Source organism: Callospermophilus lateralis, chromosome 2 (genome assembly GCF_048772815.1).
Source record: "Callospermophilus lateralis isolate mCalLat2 chromosome 2, mCalLat2.hap1, whole genome shotgun sequence".
NCBI classification, from domain to species: Eukaryota; Metazoa; Chordata; class Mammalia; order Rodentia; family Sciuridae; genus Callospermophilus; species Callospermophilus lateralis.
In genome coordinates, this window is record NC_135306.1 from 191759369 (window position 1) to 191776211 (window position 16843).

At 39.0% G+C, this 16843-nt stretch overlaps 1 protein-coding gene and 1 pseudogene across 11 annotated transcripts in view; one reads left to right on the forward strand and one right to left on the reverse strand.

Annotated features, from left to right (window-relative positions):
* Ambra1 (autophagy and beclin 1 regulator 1) overlaps positions 1 to 16843 on the reverse strand; it is a 189844-nt gene that overhangs the window by 127413 nt on the left and 45588 nt on the right. The gene's annotated exons all lie outside the window — the stretch shown is intronic.
* Positions 2976 to 3075, forward strand: LOC143393193 (U6 spliceosomal RNA; annotated as a pseudogene).

Consider the following 16843-nt stretch of genomic DNA (forward strand, 5'->3'; position numbering starts at 1 on the left):
AACGTGGATTTCCCCAGAGCGTGTTTGTAGAAGGCTGGTGTGAGATCGGGAATAAAGAATTGCTGTTTGAATCTACAAGCTGTGTGGTGGCTCGTGATTTGTGCCCAGCCAGAGACTGCGGCAAATTGAAAGTAAAATCTTTTTTTGAAGTGGAAGATACTGGAGAGTAAACCCAGGGATACTCTACCACTAAGCTGCATCTCCAGACTTGTTTATTTATTTATTTATTTGCCCATACTGGCCTAAAACCTGAAATTCTCCTGCCTCAGACTACTGAGTGACAGGAATTGCAGGCATGCACCACTGTGCCAGGTTTACAAAGTAAAAACTTAGGGCCAGCATCAGGAAGGCAGTGAGAGTGAGTATGAAGCCTTACTAGAGAATAGGGAAAAAAGAAAGTACAGTGAGTGAGTTGGGGCCCTCATTAACCAGAAGCAAAGAGGCAGCTTTCCTGGCTCAAATCTATTCATATAATGAGGTTTGGGGATTCTAAAGAAATAGACAGGAGGGCAAAGACTCCAGCTTGGCCCTCAAACAATCTACTGGTAGCTCTTGAGCCAACACAAAGTTCAGAGTACATTCACTTTCCTTATAACCAAGGTTCATTCGGAACTGCTTTCCTTAGTAACATTTGATCTGTACTAATTTACATCTGGGGATATACTACTTGCCTTTCCACTGATCCTGACTTCAACATCCACCTTCATTCCTCTTGGACTCAGGATCTGAGACTCCACTGGAATAATTTCTCCATCATTTCCCTCTGTCTAGACAACATGAAATTGTCATAAATGACACCTAAAGTACAATTAGTAGAGAAACTGCAATTTCCACTCTCCTCCCCCGTTCCCCAAAAGAATCGCACATTATCATCCTCCAGCATGTCAATCAATACTACCCTGATGAAAGATTAACTCTGTGGAGTCTGGAAGCCATTTAATTCCCAGCTTGCTAAAAACTGTGCATTTCTCCCCTCTACTATAATTAGAAAACATGTAAATTGCCTTCTTTTACCAGCACTAATGGCTATAATCGCAGAGATCTGAATGCCTGCTGAATCGATACCTGTGTAAAAAGTCCTTGCAAATACCACTTTACCCAGTTGCATATTATTTAGGAGAATCACAGACAAAAGGGGAAGAAAAGGCAAAGAAGGGGAGAGTCAATGAAAGGCATGACTCAAGGCCATCAGAACCAGGCAATACTAGTATAACTATTATAAGAATAATGATTTGTAGTTGCTGCCAGTTCCTTATAAAATATATTAAAACAACAGAAAGATCAAAGGACAACACTAATCATCAAATGATTTATCAGTGGTTTTTAATGGGAGGAAGGTTTCCATGGGGGATATTTGGTAATTTCTAGAGACAGTTTTGCTTATTGTAACTGGTGGGGAGTGCTACTACTGTCTATTAAGTACGGCAGGACTACTACTAAAGTCCTACGAAGCATGGGACAGCCTCCCACAATAAGAAATTACCTATCTGAAAATGGCAAAAGTGCTATTGTTGAGAAACCTTCTGATATGTCTTAAGTGTCTGAGTCAATTCATTAGAAACAAAATAACTAAAATACAAAATAATTTGGTATTTGAGCTTTAGAATCAGGCAGATTGCCATTTAAATTCCACCCTGTATCATTTATTAGCTATATGACCTCATACATGTTCACTATCTTCAGCTTCCACATTTTGAGGGGAAATCCCTATGTCATAAGATTTTTATCATTAACAGCTCTGTGGGTTGGCGTGTGCCAACAATTCCAGTGACCCAGGAGGCTGAGGCAGGAGGACCACAAGATCCAGGCCAGCCTTGGCAACTTAGTGAGACCCTGTCTCTAAACAAAAAATAAAAGGGGAATGGGGATGTAGCTCAGTGGTAAAGTACATTTCGTTTCGTTCCTCAGTACCACAACAATTAAAAAAAAAAAAAAGTTTACAATTAAGTGAAGTACAGTAGACATAGAGGGAATATGATGTACCATGACCACTCAAATCACTATGCCTAAAAAGAAGACATGTGTTGAAGAAGAAAGAATACTGTAAAGGCATAAATGAAAATCACATGAAACCTATTGTTGTAGGGACAAACGAGGCAAGGCACTGAAGACAGCAAGAAACAGTTTTATTTGGCTGCAGCCAGGTTTAGAAGGCACAGCTTTTGTTGTAATCAATCAATCCCCTGAACCCCGAGTTCAGGTAGTTTCAGAGTTTTACTACCCAGCATGTAAGGGGAAGGGCTCAAAAGTTCAGAGTCTGCAGAAGTTCACATAAAAGCAGCTTTTTCTTTCACTGTTTTGGGCAAGTTAACCCTTCAAGAACAACACCTGAGAAGGGGAGAGCTTCTTCTCCCCTCTTTCCTCCCGCTGCCAGCTGTTACCATGGCACCTAATTGTAACTTATCTTAAAAATATAGACATCTCTGTGAAGCCCAGCTCAAGGCCAGAGGCCTTGTTTGCAAATTTCTTCCAAGTACTATACTGGATACGTTTGTGAAAAACTAGTAAGGGGGAGTCCAGCACCTAGAGTGCTGGTATCTTCTCTGACAGTGGCCAAGTAAAACAGGGAGACACAAAAATAGGAAGTTTATCTACATTGAACTCTTTGGCAGAGACTCTTTAGCTGACAGTCCTAAAATCAGCCATGGTGAAGATTTCTGGAGAAGCCCAGTTATGACTTTTCTGTGGAGAAAGGGGGTGCCACTTCACTATCAAGTAAACTAAAAGGAGCAGTAAGACTGCCATCCACTAATCTATACAATCTTTGATTCAAACTACAAATACTAACTGCCCACTATTGGCTATCTATGAATATAGGATGAGTACTTCTTACCCAAAATCAATCAATTAATCAATCAATCAATAAAAGCATTCCCTTATCCCAAAAATGCTCATGGGTGCTCAAAAAGTTCCAGTTGGGGGCCTTCTGGGTTTGGAATTAGAGATATGTGATCTGTATATAAATAGATATGGTTGTGCTCACTTTGGCAGCACATGCATTAACTGTAACAATACAAAGAAGATTAGCATGGCTCCTGCATGAGAATAACACACAAACTCATGTTCCATATTTTTAAGATGCAAAAGATCACCAAGACTCTGTCCAAGAAGAAAGAGAACAAGAAATAAAGTTCCCCTTGTGTGCATATATTTAGTGCCCTTCGTGATTATATAGATCAGCCATTGAAATAAAATAAGCCTTTATCTTTGCGGGAAAAAAAAATAGAAATATATATGGTCCCTGTAGAAGTTCCTAAGATGGAACCCACTTTCTGGCATTCTCGCCCTGTGTAGTCCCTTCCCACACTGAACCTAGACTGGTATATGGCTTGCTTTAACCAAAATAATGTAGTAGCAATGCTAGTTATGGTCCTACTTTTTAAAGATAATTGGAAGCTTCCATTTCCTTTTTCTTAAAACGACCACTTCTGGAAGTCTTAAGTTGCTGTGTGAGAAGAGGCCATGTAAGAGGCCACGTACAGAGACAAGTCCCTGAGACGACATGGAAGGGAGAGGGACCCAGTTGTCCCAAGTGAACGCTCAGCTGGCTCTAGAGAGAACCAAGGAAGACCAGGAGAAGAACTTACCCTCTAAGCCAAGTCTAGCCAAAGAAACATGAAATATAATAAAATGGTTGCTTTAAGTCACTAAATTTTGGTCTGTGTCTTGTTATGCATTTATTTAAAAATATATATATTTTTTTATTTTGTAGAGCTTTCAATCTAGTCATAATAGCAGCATTAGAACTAAGTCCTTTAAGTTAGATTACAGCCCTAAAGAAACTACATCTGAACTCAAAGAAACCAAAGGAAGAAAAGAAAGGATGGAGGGAAGGGGAGAAAACAGATGATAACAATAAGACTATAAATTTGCTCACCATGTGTGTAAAGCATGAAGCCCTGATACTGGTCAGAGAAACAAACTAAAGTGAGAATGAAAGACCCATTGCTCTTTCCTACCTACCGCTATAAGGTTCCCAATATGAAGAAACACTTCAGCCCTGGATAGCTACTTCTCTATGTCTATAAGGTAGTTTTAGACTTTGGGAAATTAAGGCTTTCTGAGCTTCCTCACTTACAAGAGACAGGACAAATCACTAAAAGAAAGTGCAGGAAGCAAGATAAGGTTGTGTACATTCAATCCCAGCCATTTGGGAGATTAAAGCAGGAGGATGGCCCCAGAGTTCAAGGTCAGTAGCATGGACTACATAGAAAGATACTGTTTGACTGATTAAGAGTGGTGCTGGGGATTGAACCCAGTACCCTGCACATGCCAGTGAGGTAGGGGAAATAGGCAGTTAGAGCAGAAAAGAACAGTGAGGATCAATAAGGACAGATGTCAGGACCACCATTTGAGGTGTGCTCCAGCTTGTCAACATCTGTTTCCCAAAAGGGACAAAAGACTCCATTCTAACAAAAAGATACTTATGCACTTAAAATCTCAAGGACAGGTTATAGGGGGTTAGTTAACTTCCTCCCCACAGTATGCCTTTAAAAGAAGGAATGCCAAGAGACCCTGGCCATACTCTTGCTTATCCCAAACTGACCTTTGGGAAATTTCTTCCAAACCTTAACTTCCTCTATAATAAATTTCTTCTACTCACTTGCTTACCTTGGTGTTCAGCGTGTTCATTCTTCAACTCCATGGAACACAGCAGACCCAATCCCAATTTCTACAGAAGCCATTTCCCCAATTTTTTTTTTAATATTTTATTAGTAGGTGATGGACCTTTATTTATTTATATATGGTGCTGAGGATCGAACTCAGTGCCTCACACATACTAAGCAAGCGCTCTACCACCCAGCGACAACCCCAAACGTTTTTAAATTTTTATCTTGAGACGAGATCTCACTAAACTTAGTGTTCAGGCTGGCCTTGAACATGTGACCCTTGCCTCAGCCTCCTGAGCACCTGGGATTACAGGTGGCCATCACTGCACCCAGCTGCCTTAAAAAAAAAAAAAAAGAAGAAGAAGAAGAAGAAAAAAGGCGAGGGGCCAGGGGCAGGAGAAATTAGGATAATATCCCATTTCCCTGCTGAACTAAACTATGTTCTGTATTATGGCACTTTCTAAAATAGATCCATTTTGTGTCTCCTGCAAGTAATTAACGACAGTAACCAGCCTCAGCCCTATCACAACAGCCATGCCTTATGCTCCCTTTAAAAGGGAACCTCACTTTCCACTCGGCTTACTCCAACTTTAAATAGTGGGTATGTTAGTCAGCTTTTAGTTGCTGTGACCAAAATACTTGATGAGAACAACTTAACAGGAAAAGTTTATTTTGGAATCATAGTTTCAGAAGTCTCAGCCTATGGTCAGCTGACTCCATTGCTCTGGGCCCAAGGTGAGGCAGAACACCATGGCAAAAGGGCATGAAGGAGGAAAGTTGGTCAGCTCATGGCAGCCAGGAAACACGAGAGAGAAAGGAAAGGCCAGGGGACAAACACAGTGTAGGCCATGCCCCATAGTGACCTACTTCCCCTGGCCATGCCCCAAATGCCACCTAATAGTCCATTCAAATTATCAATCCATCAAATGGATTAATCCACTGATGAGGTTACAGCTCTCATGATTTGACATTTCACCACTGAACATTCCTACACTGATATATGAGCTTTTGAGGAGACACAAAAGATCCAAACCATAATGGTGGGATCTCATACAGGAAGCCTTTGCTTCATAAATTAATACAAGTGGACAGAAAAGAATGATATAGCACATACCTATAATCCCCACAACTCAGGAGGCTGAGACAGGAAGATCACAAGTTTGAGGCCAACCTCAGCAACTTAGCAAAGCCCTGACTCAAAATAAAAACTAAAAAAGGGTTGAGGATATAGTTCAATATATGTATTTATGAACCAGGTTATATTTATGAACCAGGCATAGTGAAACACAACTGTAATCCCAGGTGTAGAATGTGTGTGTACATGTGTGTGTGAGAGAGAGAGAGAATATATATAAATTTTAAAAAAATAAATTTAAGGGACTGGGAATATAGCTCAGTTGGTAGAGTGCTTGCCTTACATGTACAAGGCCCTGGGTTCAATCCCTAGCACCACAATTAATAAATAAACAAACAAACATAAGACCAGAAACTAGAAAACTTCTGGAGAAAACAACGGAACTCTTCCTGACACTGGAATAGGCAATGATTTCTCACATATAACATCAAAAGCATAAGGAACAAATGGATATCAAACTTTAAAACTTCAGTGTAGCAAAGGAAATAATCAATAGACTAAAAAGGCACCCTATGGAATGGGTGAATATACTTGCTAACCAAATATCAAATGAGGGTTTAATATCCAAAATACATTAAAAACTCAATAACAACAACAACAACAAAAAAAAAAAAACCACAATCATTTTAAGGACTAGAAGACACTCCTCCAACAATATTACACAAAAAACCAATGTTCTTATTAAGAAAAGATACTCAATACACTAACCATCAGGGAATTTAAATTTGAAAAACTATTAGCTAGGTATGATGGTGCACATCTGTAATCCCAGCAGCTTGAAAGGCTAAGAAAGGAGGATCACAAGTTCAAAGTAGGCCTCAGCAACCTAGCAAGACTCTGTCTCAAAAATAAATAAATAAATAAATAAAATAAAAAAGGGCTGGGGATGTGGCTCTGTAGTTAAGTGCCCCTAGGTTCCATTTCTGGTACCAAAAAAATAAAAAATAAAAACACAACTATTACCAGGTGTAATGGTACATGCCTGTAATCCCAACTACTCAGGGAGGATAATAAATTCTAGGCCTGCCTGGAAAACATAGTCAGACCTTGTTTTGAAATAAAAAACAAGACAATTTGGGGATATAGTTCAGAGAGTGCCCTTGGGTTCAATTCTCAATGTGGAGGGAAAAATTACCTAATGTAGTCAAACTCACAGACACACAAGTAGAATGGTGGTTGCCAGGGGCTTATTAAGTTGTTCAATGGATGTAGAGTTTCAACCATGTGGGCAATATGAAAAACTTCTCAAGATTTATTGCACAACAATATGAAGACAGTTAACAATATTGTTAACCACCGTGAATCCTTGAAAAATTGTTGAGGGCAAATCTATGTTACAGATACCGAAAAGTGGGGGCTGTTACATCTGTACCTAGAACAAAGAAAGAAAATGATAAAAGCCATCTTACCAAGGTGAAGTGATCTAAGAGGGCAGCAGGAAGAAATAAACCAAAGAAGCTGATAACCACATAAACATAGGTAGGAGAGGGAAAAGTAGGAGAAACAAAAAATTCACACGTATACCCTCTAATACAGCAAAGGAAAGGGGCACAAAGTCAACAAGCTGCAATTCTCTATGACAGGTCACACTATCTGCCTCTGATTTCTTTATTATTACAATTTTCTACTTCTGCTCATAACTGAATTTTTAATTTCCTAGCAGGTGACACCCAAGTCAAGCACCCCTTTAGCTGTAATACAACTCTCTCTCCAATGTGTTCTGTTCACAGGGACAAGAAGGTTTTTAAGTGCTCCATTTCCATATTCCAAAAGACGGTTGTTCTCGTGCTAGGTAACCTGACATAACAGAGATCTACTCTCTAAAGTGAGCCTCATGCAACAAATTAGCTGAGAACACCATTTTTCCCCCTTTGGAAACAGAAGAGGAGTTTGTTAATTGTTGCTATTTTTAAAAAATCAGGCTCTTTCTCAGGTGAAGGGGCTGTCAGCATGTCAGCCTAAGCCAGGAGAGGAATTTCTATGAGTAAACTAAACAGGGTAGGTGGGATGGAGAGGAGGGCCCTGCAATATCCAGTGCCTCCAGGGTGAAGCTCCATGGAAGGTCACTTGGGAAATATTGTATATCTAACCATCAATGTATTTCACTTGAGCTAAAGCAGTGGTCACATAGAGAAAAATCAGTTTTCAGTTGGAAATATGTCAGTCCTAGTATAAAGTAAGGCATTAAGGAGGTCCATGCCTCGACTCAAGAGACAACAACTATTCAACTCCTGCTGTTATGTGGAAATACAAATCAGTGTTGCCTGATTTTTGTGATTTTTTTTCAATCAAGCCCAAAAAGCTGAATTTATGTTGGAAACTTTTAAATTTTTTAAACATTATGACAGCCAAACATACAATGAAGATATTTTGTAATCTCTGGGTAATTACCAGGCCTACTTACTAAAGCAGAATTTGCTCACACAAACATGTTGTCAAGAGTACTCTCAAGAAGGAGCAAGCTGGGTGTGCTGGCACACATCTGTATTCCCAGCAACTTTGGAGGCTGAGACAGGGAGATCACAAGTTTGAGACTAGCCTCAGCAATTTTGAGGAGTCCTAAGCAACTTTACTGAGAACCTGTCTCAAAATAAAACGGGCTGGGGATGTGGCTCAGTGGTAAAGTGCCTCAGGGTGCAATCCCCAATAACAGAAAGAAAGAAGGGGAGGGGGAAAAGGATAGGGAAGGAAGGAAGGAAGGAAGGGAGGGAGGGAGGGAGGGAAAGAAAAGAAAAGAAATAAGATGTACTGGACCTTCCCCACAACCCTACAAATATATAAGAAACTCAGGAGGCAGAGGGGAAGCTACTGCTTAGCTCTATTGGGCTGGTACTGATTACAATAAGCAAAATACATTATGCAAATGGAACCCCCACACCTGGGATTATTGTCTGAAAAAACCTTCAATGCCCCCTTTAGAGCACTACTCTGATAGACACAGGAAAGAAGGGGACCCAAAGTGAGAAAGATGAGTACATGGGAAATTGCTCTCAATGTATTTGCAGCAAACATATAGATTTCACTACAGTCCCTGTGGTGCTCCAACCCACTGAGCTGACAGAAGTGATTACATTTTTCATGTTTCAGTTTGTATACAAAGCACACCCCTCCAGAGAGGGATAATTTAGTTCAGCCTAACAGGTGTTAATTTGACCTGCACTGGGAAAAGGGCTGCCTGAGGACCTGGGGGGTCATACCGTCCCAGCCAGGGTAGCTGCCTCACTTGCACGCAATTCTCAAGATACACTTAAAGTGAGGAAGAATAACCTTGCTTCAAGGCAGACAGTACAAGAAACAAATTCTTTAAGCATTTATGCCTGCATCTAGTCCAAATTACAAAGAAAGAGAACAAGAAAAAGTAGAGGAGTCCCCTACTGACTTCTTCTGGACCTACACTGTCATGAAGTCTTTTATTACTCTAGGACCTGACTCTTCCAAATCACTGTCATATAAAGCAGGGATCGACAAACTGAAACTCGTACGCCAATTCAGGCCCAGTGTCTTTTTGTATAGCACACAAGAATGGTTTTTATACTTTTAAATGATTAAAAAACATCAAAGATTTTTATGACTTGTGGAAATTATAAAAATCAAATTTGTTTCCATACCCAAAGTTTTACTGGAACATAGCCACTCTCGTTTACATATTAGTCTATGGCTGCTTTGGAGCAGTTGCAACAGAAACCATACTGCCTGCAAAGCCTGCAAATATTTAATTGCAAATATTTATCCTTGTATATCCATAAAGCACCTATTTTTAAAAACTATAATAGAAGGAAGACGAGAAGAGTAGAAGAAGGAGAATAAGGGGAGGAAGGAGAAAGAAGTACTAGGGACTGAAGTGAAGCAAATTATATTCCATACATGTGATTATGTTAAAATGAATTCCAATATCATGTTTGACTATAAAGCACTAATAAAAACATTTTAAAAGAATAAGAAAAAATTAAGTTTAAAACAATGTATCTTGTCCTGTAAATTTACGGAAAACGTGTTCCAATCCCTAACGTAGAAAGTACAGCAAACACCAGACTCAGAATTCAAAGAGGCTCAAACAAGTGAATGGGGGCTGAAGATGTAGCTCAGTGGTAGACACCTGCTTAACATTAGTAAGGCCTTGGCTCTGACACCCAGCAGGCATGCGTGTTCACACACACACCCACAAACACACACAAAGAAGTGAGCAGCAAAGGTGAGAAAGATTAACAGCAATAGTACCTCTCCTCCACTCTACCCTCATCTCCATGTTGCCAAAGAGAGAAATGGGTTGCCTAACCACCCAGGATGACAAATATACAAGTGTTACTGCCTTATGATGAGCAATGAGCCAACTGGATTCTTCCAGTCATTTAACAAAACACGTAAGACCAAGTGGTTCAAAGCCTATGTATAAGTGAATGTCAGAGATGGGAGAGGGGACTATGTTTTACTTATACAAGCATGTTGGAGAAGAAAAGTACAGTAACACCTCCAAGTGGCAGATATTTGGAATTAATAAAAAAGTCTTTCTCAGCCTTGAAGAGGGGATTCCTGAAAACCAAATGATGAGACGACTTTACTACTGAGAAACTTAAGACATATTTATGGGGCAAAAAAACAAACAAATAGGATTAGAAGTCCCAATCTCTGAAATTATGACATCTATGAAATAATGTCATAAAACAGGATATAGGAAATATTTTGTGGACTTATTTAAAGATAATAATAAATACTCTAACTTTCATTTACTGTTAACACTCATCTCTTTGGCCCTAACAACTCCACTTCTAGAAATTAATGCTCTAGAAACACCAAATATGAAAAGTTACTATGGCACTGTGAGGCAAAAAAAAAAAAAAAATACAGATTCTACCAACAAGGGACTGCTTAAATTAATTATGATGCATTCAATTGTTGGAATACTGTGCCATTATAAAAAAAAGAATATTAAACATGAAAAAATGACCATGATATACAAATCAAGGAAAGAAATTTTTTTATTTGCATAGAAAAAATTCTGGAGTAAACACAAATTGTTAACACTGGTTATCTCTAAGCAGTGGCTGTGCAGAGGACATTTAGTTACTAATATCACACATTTCTGAAATGTTTAAATTTTTATAAATAAATTTGCATTAGTTTTGTAAGAAGCAAAACCTAGGATTTTAATTTCTATTTTTAATCCCTGTTCAGTATGAATTTTTCAGGTTCTCCCTTCCTCACAGTTTTAGTAACACATTTCCTGACTTGAGGGTTGTAGGGGAGTGGAGGGGTATTACTGTAGGTAATATGCCTAATAAAGGGAATGAGTGATTCATTCATTGATTCTGCAGCTCTTTATCCTCATATTTAAGGTTTTTCTTATTCTGACACATAGTGACTCTTGCCACTTAGTTTTCACCATAGTTAAAACACAAAATTAATCTAAAAGTATGTGAGGTAGATATAACTTTAATGTGCCCCATTTAGCAGAGCCACCTCAGTCTATTCTTAACCAGCAGCCACAGTGATCCTTTTAAATCACAGAAGATCTTTAATATAAAATATCATGCCAATCTGATGGCATCTCAGATCACTCAGAAGAACAGGCAAAACCCCTTAAATGGCATAAAAGACCCTACCTAATCAATTCACTCCTTCTTGTGCTCAAGCTACACAACTGACTGGCAAGCACCTCCAGGATGTTGCATTTGCTCTTCTCTGTGTGGAATGCTCTTGCCCTCCATAATTGCTCACATAATTCCATGAGGTCTCTGCTTCAATGTCACTTATCAAACCTCATCTAATCATCTTATTTCAAATTGCAAACTTTTACCCCAGCGCACCCTACTATTTTTAATACATTTTTCTTTTTCTAAATATAATTTGTTATCACCTAGTATTCTAGATATTTCATGTATTTACTTATTGTCATTCTCCCACTAGAATAAGAGATTAAGGCTAATATTTAAATGGTTCCTAGTACACAGCAGGTGCTTAATAAATATCTGTTAACTGAGTAAGTGAATAGATTAATCAGACTATTCATTTTCCAAGCCCAAGTCTTGGGGTTACATTAAAAGCCAAGCTCACATTTGGGGCAGCCCCATACATACTCTACAGCTCCTTCCTCAGAGGCCTTAGCTTACTCCCCCCTGCCCCCCCACCCCGCTTCCATTACCTCTTATAAACCAAGTTGTTTAATTCCACCATAAGCTTTGTCCCCTTTTTGACTTCTCAATACCTGGTTCTCTCTTTTCCCAGAAAGAACATGATTTGCTCATATCACAAATAAAATTCTCTTGATTGGGATTCTTCCCTATTGTCCCTAAATACCAAAATGTTATATAAGAGTTCACTGTATCCTGAATACAAAGACAATAATTCCACCAGGCTTTTTAGGGACAACTATTCATATTCTACATAATTAGAGTTGGGCATGGTAGCACATGCCTCTAATTCAAGCTACCTGGAAGGCTGAGGCAGAAGGATCAAAAGTTCAAACCAGCCTCAGCAACTTAGAACTTTTCTTTAAAAAAAAAAAAATCTTACTTAAAAATAAACCAGGGCTATGGATATAGCTCAGTTGGTAGAGTACTTGCCTCACATGCACACAGGCCCTAGGTTCAATCCCCAGCACCAAAAAAAAAAAAAAGACATCTTGTTCATATAGAAGAGGATTCTGTCCTGCCAGGCAACTGCACTGCATATGCCTATAATTCCAGTGGCTCAGGAGCCTGAGGAAGGAGGATCACACATTGCTTCAGCAACTTAGCAAGGCCCTAAGCAACTCAGTGAGACCCTGTTTTTAAATAAGATACCAAATACACCCACCCACTCATCCACACCCCCCTCCACACACACAAAAGGGCTAGGGATGTGGCTCAGTGGTTGAGCACTCCTGGGTTCAATACCAGATACTAAAAAACAGAACAAACATTCATTCTAATGAAAATCAGACCCCTCTCTCAAAAGGGATGAAGCATACACTTTCTTAAGTACTGATCATCCTAATTCTAAGCAAATTCAGTGAAAAGCCTTTCACAGAAACACAAATAAATAAATAAATCATCGATGGGAAACAGAATCTTCACATTTACTTTCAATTATTCACATCTAATTTGGACTATATCAAAATTAAGTGCCAGGCCTGCTAGTGCACACCTATAATCCCAGTGACTTGAGAGGTTGAGAAGGGAGGATCACAAATTTGAGGCTAGCCTGGGCAACACAGTGAGATCTTGACTGAAAATTAAAAATAAAAGTGGGTGGATAAGCAGTTTAATGGTAGATCATCTACCTAGCATGTGTGAGGCCCTGGGATAATCCCTTGCACTGAAGGAAAAAAAAAAATCAATTATATCTTCATCAAAACTGCTGACATATCCTTAAGAAGAAAAAAATGTCAATAGCTTTGACCAACAGAGATAATAAAGTTACTGAGATGCCAAGCACATGACCCACCAGATTTTATTTCATCACCAGAAAGAGTTAGCTATTGCTGCAAGCAGTGCCACACAGCTGTAATCCCAAAAGACTTGGGAAACTGAGGCAAGAAGATCTCAAGTTTGAGGCCAGCCTGGTAACTTCTGAGACCCTGTCTCAAAACAAAAAAGGGTGAGGGTGTAACAGTGGTAAAGAGAGACACATTTGGGATAGGTGTGTAGTTCAATGGTAGAGAGCTTTGCCTAGCATAAATTCCCAACAGTGATCCCGAGCATTGAAAGACAGAGAGTGAAACTGGACTAAATAAGCTCTAGGTTCCCTCCAGTTTTAAGATGCCATTTCAATACTTTTCTGTTTCTTAGTAGCCTTTAAAATCCAAGGTACTCCTACTGCAAGAAGCCAAATTGTCCTGCTCTCTTCTTTCATAAGTCTGTGTCCTCACACCAAAAAGGAAGTTTCTGGTACTGAAACAAAGGGCCTGACACCCAACATGTAAAGTAGAGTCAAACTACAGAAAGCTTGCCCTCTACTGCCCATAGGCAAAAGGAGACAAACCGTGTAGCAATTTTTACCATGCAGCAACAAAGAGTTATACTGAAAATACACACTGTGTACTTATTAATACTGTTGGTATTTGAATGCACTATTAACTATCCCTGTAGTACCAAGAATCATAACACACCTCCTTAGCATATCTTCCACTACAAGTCCAAAGAACAAGACCCTTTCCCTTCACATACAATCACCTTTAGGGAACTCTGCTCACTTAATAACAACAGCACCTACAAAAAAACTTCTTTGTTATAGCCGGGTGCAGTGGTGCACACCTGTAATACCAGTGGCTCCAGAGGCTGAGACTGGAGGATCATGGGTTCAAAGCCAGCCTCAGCAATGGCAAGGCGCTGAGCAACTCAGTGAACCCTATCTCTAAATAAAATACAAAATAGGACTGGGGATGTGGCTCAGTGGTCAAGTGTCCCTAACTTCAATCCCTGGTACAAAAAAAAAAAAAAAGGCCTTATTATAAGATCCAACCTCCTACACAAACAGTAAGGATACCTCTTCTTCTCTGCCATCCTAACCCAGCAGCGAAGCAGCAGCAACAGTGGTGACCCAACAGTGACACCTGCTGGAGAAATATGAGCAAGGGCTGACCCATCTGCCCTTTAGAAAGCGAAAGATGCTGATTAGCACCTATTTAGACTAGTGATTTACACCAGAATATAGCCATCCAATATATGAGGAAGCAATGGCCCTTATTTAACATGTATGCACTTAGAATATTTTACAACAGACCTCATTTTTGAGCCAGTCATCTCATGGTATACTATAACCTAGCTCATTTAAAAGTGACTCCATAAATAATGGAACTACTGCATTAATTCACTATTTTCCAATGAGAAATATTCATTATTATTAAAAAGCAAAAAACAAATATAAAATCTTTATAACAGGATAACAAGGGGACTTTTCTACAACATACAATTTTAAATGTTTAAATTTTATTTAAACCTCAACATAAACTATTTTCATCACCAGAAAAAAATATATGTAAACAAAACTTCTGGTACATCCTTAATAGCTTCTAGGTTTTAAATGACCTACTTTATGATGATCAATATTTTAGGTGTAGAAAGTAGCCACTAGTCACAGGTGGCTATTTATATTTAAATTAAAAAAATTTTTAAAAATGTAGTTCCAGGCCCGGGTTCAATCCTCAGCACCACATACAAAGATGTTGTGTCTGCCGAAAAAAAACTAAAAAAAATGTAGTTCCTCAGATCCTACTAGCAGCGTTTCAACTACTCCACAACCACATGTGGCTAATAGTTATCATGCATTTCCATCACTGCACAAAGTTTTATCAGACAATCTTATTCTAGAGAAACAGTGAAGTAGTTACAGACAAAATTATACGATGTCTGGGTTGGGTAGCTGGTAGTAGGTATAGATGAAAGAACGTTGGGTAAGCATTGATAATTTTTGAAGTCAAGTGATAGGTACATGGTAGTTCATTTAGTACACTTTTCTCTTTATTTTTATGTTTGAAGAGTTCCATAATAAAAAGTTACAAGGAAGGAAAAACAAAAGGCTCACTTAACAATGAGGTTATCATCTGGGGCTGGGTTGTAGCATAGTGGTAGAGTACTTACCTTCATGCATGAGGCACTGGGTTCAATCCTCAGCGCCACATAAAAATAAATAAATAAAATAAAGATATTGTGTCCATAAAAAGAAAAAAAATGAGGTTATCATAGTAAGGAATGTTAGTTGGCAGTTTGGTCCAAGTCCTGTCATGTAGACCAGAGTTCAAATCCTCAGAGACCTACTATATAAGTTTTTACGAGAAATTCTGACTCTGCTAAGAGTCTTGCTTTTCTATAGCAAAATAAGAAACATAACACCTGCCTTGAACAGAGTTGTAGAAATTAGAAATAATGACTTCACCTCATTAATCTCCCCAAAATTACTTCAAAGAAAGATCAGTACCTGCCAAGCACAGTAGTACATGCCTGTAATCCCAGTGGCTCTAGAGGCTGAGACAGGAGGATCGCAAGTTCAAAGCTAGCCTCAGCATCTTAGCAAGACTGTCTATAATATAAAAATTGCCGAGGATGTGGTTCAGTGGTTAAGCACCCCTGGGCTTAATCCCCAGTACAAAAGAAAAGAAAAAGAAAGATCAGTTCCTAACACATAGTAGGCACTCAGTAATTGGTATCTGAAATTATCATCATGCAGTAGAGTTTATTTTAACCACTTGAGGATTGCTCACAAGAATACCACAAGAAGAAGGACTATCAGAACAGAATGAACAAAAACTGACCAGAAGCCCAATGCTACCATGGAGGCAAGAACTGCTAGAACAATAACAAGACAGTTCTTTTATGGCTGCCTTTACTAAACTTCAAGAGTCTACTACATGTCAGCGCTGTGCTGGATCCTTCTCATCGTTCTTGACAAAGAGAACAGAATCCTAAACTTTTGATATGGGCCATTATGCACGACAAAATATTCCAAAACCAGGAACTGAGCTGTTTGTTCATCCAGGACTGGTCTTACTCATTTGGACACAGGGACAATTCTCCATTAGTTTGGCCTACCCTTCATATCCAGCCAAGCTTCCCTCTGTCCCCTTAGTAACTGCTTACATACACCATACACTTGAGTCCTTTAGTATTGCTGAGTCCCTAATACAAAGGTCTTTGTCTAAATCCTACCATTTTTCAAGATGCATTTTGTTAATTCTTGCTTGATGTTACCTCACCACTTTCTCTAAAATGACTACCTTTTTTATTATTGTCGTTTGTTTAGGCTACACTTAATCTCAGTACCACACAAGGAAGCGCTTGGTCACCTATACTTTTTCTTTTTTGGTGGAACTGTGGATTGAACACAGGGCCACATAGATTGACCTACATCCACAGTCTTTTAAAATTGTGAAACAGAGTCTCACTAAATTTACCTGGTCTGCACTGGAATTTGTGATCCTCTTGCCTCAGCCTCTTGAGTGGTGAGAATTATGGGCCTGTGCTACCACACCTGGCTGATCATCTAAATTTTTGATAAATTTTATATAAATAAGTCTTGCATTATAATAACACTGTATACTCCAGTGGGCACAGTGCCTCCAAGTGTCTAACACAGTGCTAGAAAAATCATAACCATTCAACTAATGCTTATTGACTGAGTGTCT